We start from the raw sequence: 7,612 nt of genomic DNA, 5'->3' as shown, positions 1-7,612 counted from the left end.
ATGTTGAAATCCTTGTTGATCATAAGGATATGAGTCTGATTCAAAATATTTTTTTGACATCCTCACTAAGAAATGAAACTTCTCATCCAAGAGTGTTTGTATAAAGGAGAGATGGTTGTTTGTTATGAAACCAACTGACAAAAAGACAGAAAAGATAGATCAACACCTTAGAATTCAGCCTCTTCGAGGGGGCAACCTCCTTTACATTACACAAATGAATGATTTTTTTATGATTCAAATGACAAAACCTCCTTTCTATGTATAGGAGTCTAGGGAGTCACAATATAATCTAGCCAACCTAACAATAATAATATAAAGGCACAAAAATAACAATAGAGGGATTCTATGGGGCACAGTAATAATAATATGGGGACAATAGGGGCACAAAAATATTAATAGTGGATATAACTACAATAGTAATGGGGTTATCACTAGTATTATAGGGACCTAACATGCCCCTCTCCTTCAAAAAAGTGTTGTCCTCAATGCTTGAGTAGTTCTGGATGCTTTTGTATAAAATTCTCATCCTCCCACATGGAATCTTCAGCGGATAAGTTCTTCCACTTGATGAGATACTCTGAAATTGATCGATTTCGTAGCTTCCGAGTTCTTGTTTCTGTAACTGCCTTCGGTTCCAATATAGTTTTTCCTTTCTCATCAAGTTCTGGCAATATTGTTTGAACTGGGAGCTTGTCGCCTATAACCTTATTTAAACATGAAACATGGAAAACGGGGTGCACTCGAGAAGCTGCAGGAAGCTTCAATTTGTATGCCATAGTACCAATCTATTGCAACACCTTGTACAGACTGTAATAATTTGTTGATAATTTATTATCCTTGTTAGCTTGCTTGAGGGACATTTGTTTATATTGTTGTAGCCGTAGGAATACCCAATCACCTACATCAAAACTTCTTTCGCTGCGATGTTGATCTACCTATTGTTTCATTCTATTCTGTGCAAACACGAGGTTATCCTTTAAGAGTTGGAGGACTTGTTGTTGATGCTTGATGTGATGTTCCACTGCTTGAACCTTAGAATTTTCTCTTAAATATGATGTGATGGATGGTGGCTGATATCCATAAAGTTCCATAAATGGGGTCATTTTTGTTGTTGTTTGGAAGGAAGTGTTATACCACCATTCAGCCAAAGGCAACCATTTGACCCATTGTGTTTGTTTATCAGATACAAACCAACGAAGATATCCTTCCAAACATTTGTTTACTATCTCAGTTTTCCCATCGGATTGAGGATGATAAGATGAGCTATGAGCTAACTGAGTACCGAGACAAGAAAATAATTTTGTCCAAAAATTTCCAGTGAAAATGAGATCTTTGTCACTTACAATAATCTTTGGGTTTCCATGTAGCTTTTGAATTGTTTCCATAAATTTAGTGGAAACTGTACTGGCTTTGAGTGGATGTGATAATGCACAAAAGTGTGCATACTTGGTAAGTCTGTCAACTACCACCATGATGACACTCTTTCCCCCAGACTTGGGTAAACCTATGATAAAATCCATTGAAACCTCCTCCCAACGTTGGCTTGGAATGGATAAAGGTTGTAATAGACCTGGGGTCTTAATTGTTTCAACTTTTTTTTGTTGGCAAACCAAACATTCAGCCACAAAATTTTGAATATCTGATTTAAGGCCATCCCAAAAGAATTCCTTCTTAACCCTGTGGTAAGTTTTTTAAAATCATGAGTGCCCTCCTAAGGGAGAAGTGTGCAATTCGATAAGAATATTTTGTTTGAGTTGGGAATTCTTACAGAGGTATAAGTGATATTTGTACCATAACGAATCATTTTTCCAACTAAATGTATCAGATGAACTGGAATCTTGTTGTAACTTTTGAATAAGTGCCCACACTTCTTCATCATTCTTCCATTCCTCCCTTCATTCGTTTATCCAATCTAGTTGGATAATAGAAATGAAGCAGAACAATGCTTCCACATCCTCATCCTTTCTTGAGAGTGCATCTGTCACCACATTTTACTTCCATTTTTTGTAGATGATTTCAAAGTCATAACCCAACATCTTTGTGACCCACTTTTGTTGCTCTTCAGAGGATAATCTTTGTTCTAAAATGTATTTAAGGCTATCATGATCCGTTTTTACCTTGAAGTGTCTTCCCATTAGGTAGGGTTGCCATTTCTTAAGTACTTGTAGTATTGCCAACATTTCCTTCTCATAAATGGCTTTGTGTAAAAACTTTCTCTTGATTCGACGACTTTCAAAAGAAATGTGTCTTTCATCTTGCATTAAAACAGCACCAATTCCATTTCCTGAAGCATCACATTCCAAAATAAATGTTTTTGTGAAGTCTAGTGTAGCTAAGACTGGTGCTTGGCACATTTCTACTTTAAGATGTTCGAAGGCCTTTGTTGCTTCTTGAGTCCATGAAAATTCATCTTTCTTCAATAATGTTGTTAGAGCTACTGCTATTCTCCCATAATTTTTAACAAACTTGTGATAATACCCTGTCAACCCAAGAAATCCTCGCATATGCTTTATGGATGTGGGGATTTTCCATTCCTTAATGGCTTTAATTTTTCTAGGGTCTACCTTAACTCCTTCATGAGATACAATATGACCGAGATATTCCACCTCTTGTACTCCAAAGAAACATTTGGATCTTTTTGCATATAATTGTTTCTCCTCCAATAATTGTAGCACCCTATCAACATGTTCAACATGATCATTCCAAGGCTTGTTGTAGATTAGTATATCATCAAAAAATACTAACACAAATTTTCTAAGGAAGGTTTTGAAAATGGAACTCATCAAACCTTGAAATGTAGAAGGTGCATTGGTAAGGCCAAAAGGCATGACCAAAAATTCATAATGACCCTCATGAGTTCTAAATTTTATTTTCAGAATGTCTTCAGTCTTCATTCTGATTTGATGATATCCTGAATGGAGATCCAACTTGGTCAATTAAATTCATCCATACAATTCATCCAGTAATTCGTCAATGACAGGAATGGGGCACTTACCTTTAATAGTGAGCCTGTTGAGCTCCCTATAATCGGGACACATGCGCCATGATCCATCCTTCTTGTGCACCAATACTACTAGAGTAGAGAAAGAACTTTGACTAGGTTGAATTATACCAGCCCCTAGCATTTCTGCAACCATACGTTCAATTTCACTCTTTTTGGCATAGGGATATATGTACGGCCTGATGTTTGGAGTAACACTTCCTAGAATCAGATGAATAGCATGATCATGATCACGAATAGGTAGGAGACCTTTGGGAGTCTCAAATACCTTGGAATGATTGTCCAAGACTTTTTGGAGATCTGGATAAGTAGATGATTTCGATGTGGAAACATCTAGTGAACATAATTGTGCAATTACACCTATATGTTCATTTTTTAGAAGCTTTGTCATACCATTAGAGCTGATTATCTTTCCTGGTTTCCCTGCAGTACCCCTTAATTCAACCTCCTTTCTTCCGCAGAAAATTTCATGCAAAGTTCTTGAAAATTGAAAGCTATTGTACCCAAGGATTGTAGCCATTAGACTCCTAGTACAACATCAGCATCTCCCATTGGAATGGAAAGGATTAGGCTAGTAAATACATATTCTCCCATGGATAGCTTGATATTATGGCACTTTCTAGAGCAATTTATTGTTCCTCCATTTGCAATAATCACTTCACACTCTAGTGCTGGATATAGGAATCAATTCAATTCTTTTGCTACCTTACAATGAATAAAATTGTGGGTACTTCCTGAATCAATCAACACTATTACCCTTTTCTTCTTGATTTTTCCTTCTATCTTGATGGTTTGAGGAGTGGTAATTCCCACCAATGCATTAAAAGATATGGTTGGATTCATTTCTTCTTTATCTAGGCTTTGTTCTTGGAGTAATCCTCTTCTTTTGATCTTTCTTGCTCCTTTTCTTCTTCCTCTTCACAATCTATGTAGAATAATTTTTTCTTAGAACACTTATAACCTTTAGTGTATTTGCTATCACAACTGTAACAAAGCCCTTTTGCTCTTTTTTCTTCCAATTTTTGTGGTTTCAACCTTATAGGTTGTGGAAGACTAGTGTCAACAACACTCCCATCTTTATAGTTGTGAGTGGTATGCTTCCTGGTTGCCATAATTTTGCTTTAAATTTTTCTTGCTAACCTGAATGCCTTCTCTAAGGAATCAGGTTCCCAAAGGCGAACATCATGTTGGATATTATCCTTTAAATTCCCTATGAACACATCAATCCTATTCTCCTCTGGAATATTTTTTATCCTTATGTTCAATTTTTGGAACTCTTCAATGTGCTCCATTATTGAACCCTTTTGTTTGAGACTTATCAATTGGCTAGAAAAAGTGTTGCTTTTTGTATCCTCATAATGTGTTGTCAATTCTTCTGTAAAAATTTCCCAAGTGATAATTTGTTTATGAGGGAAAAGCCATTGATATCATACAAGCTGATTTGGTTCCAAATATAAAGTTGCAATATGTACGTTTTGTGTGTTTTGCACATTATTGAGATCAAAATATTGCTCTATCTGTAATATCCATGTTGCGGGATCCTTGCCATCAAACTTCCTCATATCAATTTTTGGAATATGGTGGGTCTTCAATCCAAAATTAGAGTCTATGAAATCATGATTAACATTTATTTTTTTCGCATCATGAGTTTCCTTTACTACCCTTTCACCATTTGTAAGTATTTCTTGTAGAAAATTTGTCAAATCTGTCTTCAAATCTGCCATGTCTGTCTTCAAATCTGTCTACAAATCTGCCATGTCTCTCTTCAAATCTATCTTCAAATCTATATTCAAATCTATCTTCAAATCATCCATCTTAGCTTCCACGCCCTTTATCTTAGATTCCACGCCATTTATCTTAGCTTCTATTAGCTTTTGTGAGAGTGACATTTGTTGCACTTGGTCTTGTAATTTTGATATATCATGTAGCATTTCTTCCTCTTCTTCATGAGTCATGCTAGAGCTTTCAGGTTGCTTACTAGGTGCTTGCATTTCCTTTCCTTGGGGCATCAGTTACCAATAATAATGCTCTACTATGCCCTTTGAATTCCTTCAAAATAATTTTTCAAACCAAGCTTAAGAAAAATTTTTAAAAAATCTACACACCTTTTTTCACTTTGTAGGAGCTCGATATTGCATCTGATGTATCTTTGTAATTTCAGATCATCCAGTTTTGAAATTGCGACATGTAGTATCCCTTTATGTCCTCTTTTCAATGCTACCGGTCTGATCCAAATTGGATTCTCCAAGGAAGAGTTATGCCAAATCTCCCACAGTGACCTGATTATAGACTAGTTTAGTAGAGCGAACTTGTATGACATGCCACATGCCCCTGTTTCATCCTTTGGCTCTAAAAAATATAAAAAAGAAACTATAGTCTGTTTTCTTTCTATACTTTCTTACAAAACCTCAATCCGATGCTCAGAGAGAAAGTTATGATGATTTTCCCTAATTCACCTATTTGGAATGTAATTCAGGAGTCTGCAAAAGGACCAACTTCCTCAGATCATATCTCCGCAAATATAGCGCGAAAATCTCTGAAATTCAGACCCAAGGTTTAGTGTGATTTCATCTCAAATGGGTTTTTTTTTTTGCTTCTGAAATGTCGTATAAAAAAAAATTATAGAGAAAATTCCACAGTGACCTATTTGTAGCAGCAAAACCCTAGAATCCAAAGCTCTGATACTAAATGTTATGAAACCAGCTCTCAAAAAGATAGAAAAGATAGATCAACGCCTTAGAATTCAGCCTCTTCGAGGGGGAAACCTCCTTTACATTACACAAATGAATGATTTTTTTATGATTCAAATGACAAAACCTCCTTTCTATATATAGGAGTCTAAGGAGTCTCAATATAATCCAGCCGACTCAGCAATAATAATATAAAGGCACAAAAATAACAATAGAGGGATTCTATGGGGCACAGTAATAACAATATGGGGACAATAGGGGCACAAAAATATTAATAAGGGATATAACTACAATAGTAATGGGGTAATCACTAGTATTATAGGGACCTAACATTGGCATCTCCCTCGAAAAGGATGGAAACAGTCTTCAAACTTTCCTATCACACGTGGTTAAGGTTCTCCATCCCTTCACCGGGGTGGATCTTACAACAATTTTTTAATCCCACAGGACTTTGGATTGATGGTGAATGGGTGCATTTTTAATGCACTCCTTGCGATAGGTCGCTGGTTCAAATCCCCCATGGGTGCTTACCTACCAAAAAAAAAAAAAAAAACTTCTCATCCAAGAACTGCTAGTCCATACCCTTGTCCGAGAATTTCTAACAAAGATGTAAGAATCGGTCAACAAAATGTTCAATACTCTCATTCGAAGAAGCTTGTTGACCAATTGTTTAAAAGTTAATATAGAAGTAGTGGGTAGATAATAACACCATTGCTTCAAAAAAGCACCCCTGGATTATGATTTGCGATGAAGTCATTAGAGGTAGGAGACAAAAATAGACTTTATAGGCTCATATTTTCAGTGGTCCCTACTTCTAGCACCAAAAAATGTCAACAATGTAGATGATGCCAACATTGTAAGGGGATCTCCCTGATGTGAATTCCCATTTAAACCTCACACTGTTTGGTGTAGGAGTCCCATGTAGTCATATGTTCTGCCACTATTGGAAAGGTTTCAAAGATATGCCTTTGTTACGACTATGCACAATGGAACACAATAACTCTTTGGGGTTGCAAGTATGTGAGCTTTGTGAGACACCCAATGTAAGGTGCACGACAGAATCCATGAGTGGTAATGGAAAATGAGCATCTGGATGGAAAAATAACACTACTATTCTAAAGGGGGATCGGGAAGGAAGTGGAAGACTTGCTGAATACCTGATTAGTCCACATAATAAACAAAAGTCATTAAAGCATAACAACACTCTTTCAATAATAGTCATATCTAGGCAAAGAATTTGTTCATTAACTTAGTATACAATTAAAGTAACATATATCATAAACATAACAAGAAGAATCCTACAATATCTATGATACATGCATGAATAAGTGTTGACTCATAGAGATTTTGATTAAGGGTGAAAGATCCCATGTACATTGTTAATGTATGAAACACTATATCCAGTAGTGGAACATGAAGCCACAACTTGCTTCTCCAAAGTATGATCAATCTCCTATGCACTACAAGGGAAGCCAAGGAAAGACTCCAAGAATCCAAGCCCTTTCTTTGAGTGATGAGGAGCTATTTATAACAAATAACAATGATATGTGAACTTCCTCATGATTCTTTCACTTCTATAACTATCTTTATTTTATTTATGACTTATTATATTCCATATGTGACTATTCACATTCCACATGTGTCCCTTAAACTTCATTACATATAATTTATTAGATGAAACAAATTACAAATAAGACGGTGTCCTAATAAAATGAAATTGATAATGAGACAAATGCTCATCAAAAGGATAAATCATTCGCTCTCTCAAATTTTGTTAGAGTGGTTCTTTACATCCCTCCGTCAAAGATCATTTCTCTTATTGCATTTCATTTTTAGGTGTATCATACAGTTCATTCATCTGCATTCCGTTAGGGGCATGCCATAATCTGACGGAAGGGCCTTGTCACTCATTCCCCTCATG

At 36.0% G+C, this 7,612-nt stretch overlaps 1 non-coding gene across 1 annotated transcript; it reads left to right on the top strand.

Annotated features, from left to right (window-relative positions):
- Positions 1–6,004: 6,004 nt before the first annotated feature.
- On the top strand, positions 6,005–6,128 carry LOC149151581 (U6atac minor spliceosomal RNA). The gene has a single exon (XR_016263966.1). It is a non-coding gene; the product is annotated as a U6atac minor spliceosomal RNA (small nuclear RNA).
- The last annotated feature ends 1,484 nt before the right edge of the window (positions 6,129–7,612 follow it).

The sequence above is a fragment of the Pinus tabuliformis genome, chromosome 9 (genome assembly GCF_031772625.1).
Source record: "Pinus tabuliformis cultivar Carrire ecotype Pingquan chromosome 9, CPIR1, whole genome shotgun sequence".
NCBI lineage: Eukaryota > Viridiplantae > Streptophyta > Pinopsida > Pinales > Pinaceae > Pinus > Pinus tabuliformis.
This window is presented reverse-complemented; position numbering and strand designations above follow the sequence as displayed.